A 1836-nucleotide genomic window follows, 5' to 3' on the forward strand; every position below is an offset into this window, starting at 1 on the left:
TGCTGTGGCCTCTCCCATTGCGGAGCACATGCTCCGGACGCGCAGGCTCAGCGGCCATGGCTCACGGGCCCAGCCGCTCCGCGGCATGTGGGATCTTCCTGGACCGGGGCACGAACCCGTGTGCCCTGCATCAACAGGCGGACTCTCAACCACTGCGCCACCAGGGAAGCCCAAGGAGGCCCACTCTTTTCATTTCTATTCTATTCACCAATATTATTCTCATTATTACATACTATAATATATATATTTTTTTCTCATCACTTCCATTTTATTCTGTTACATTATACTGTTCTAGGCAGAACAGTTAGGCAAGAATACGAAACAAAAGCCATCCTGATTGGAGAGATGTAAAACTCTTGCTATATGTAGGTGACATGATATACAAACTCCTAAGGAATTCATTGAAAAAAATTAGTACAGCCATTTTGTAAGACTGTCAATTTCTTAGAAAAATAAACATACTCTTATTATATGATCCAGCAATTATGCTTCTTGGTATTTACCCAAAGGAGTTGATAACTTACGTCCACACAAAAACCTGCAGACGGATGTTTATAGCAACTGTATTCATAATTGCCAAAGCCTGGAAGCAACCAAGATGACCTTCAGTAAGTGAATGGATAAATAAACTGTGGTACATCCATACAGTGAAATATTAGCGGTAAAAAGAAATGAGCTATCAGGCCATGAAAAGATATGTAGAGACCTCAAATGCATATTACTAAGTGCTTATTGTATGATTCCAACTATATGACATTCTGGAAAAGGCAAAACCATGGAGACAATAAAAAGATCAGTGGTTTCCAGGGGTTGGAAAAGGAGGAATGAATAGTTGGAGCACAGAGGATTTTTAGGGTAATGAAACTACTGCACATGATACTATAATAATTGTGGATACATGTCATTATGCATTTGTCAAAAGTCATAGAAGTACAACACCAAAAGTGAATCTTAATGTAAACTATGGACTTTGAGTGATAACGATGAGTCAATGTATGTTCATAGATTGTAACAAATGTGCCACTCGGGTATGGGTTGTTGATAGTGGGGGAGGCTGGGGGGAGGGCAGAGGAATATGGGAACTCTGTACATTCAGCTCAATTCTACTGTGAACTCTAAACTACTCTAAAAATAAAATCTATTTAAAAAATTCTAAATAATGATTCATGTTATAACATGGATGAACTTTAAAAACATGCCAAGTGAAATAAGCCGGATAAAAAAAGACCATATGTCTTATGATTCCATTTACATGAAATGTCCAGAAAAGGCAAATCTACAGAGAGATAAAGTAGATCAGTGGTTGCCAGGGGCTGGAGGAGAGGAGAATGGGGAGTGATGGCTGGGGAGTTTCTTTCTGGAGTGATGACAATGTGTTTAGTTGATTGTGGTGATGGTTTCATAACTCTAAATATACTAAAAAACATTGAATTTTACACTTTAAATGGGTGAATTACATGGTATGTGAATAACATTTCAATAAAGCCTTTAAAAGAAACTATGTTGTAATAATAGACACAGCAAGATGGTCATAGTAAATTATTAAAAAAAAAAAAAAAAAAGGCTTTCAAGAGACACTCTAGGACAGTCCCTCCCCAAGCCTCAGCCCACCATCCCCTCTGTTCCCCTCCGCTCCAGGCATTTTGCCCTGAATAGTCCGCATCTGCAGTTCTAGCCCAAGAACTGGCTTAGGTACATCGTGAATAGATGAATAAAGAGTGAGCAAAAATGGGCAAAGGGGCTTCCCTGGTGGCGCAGTGGTTGGGAGTCCGCCCGCCGATGCAGGGGACACGGGTTCGTGCCCCGGTCCGGGAAGATCCCACATGCCGCGGAGCG

Source organism: Physeter macrocephalus, chromosome 14 (genome assembly GCF_002837175.3).
Source record: "Physeter macrocephalus isolate SW-GA chromosome 14, ASM283717v5, whole genome shotgun sequence".
Taxonomy (NCBI): Eukaryota; Metazoa; Chordata; class Mammalia; order Artiodactyla; family Physeteridae; genus Physeter; species Physeter macrocephalus.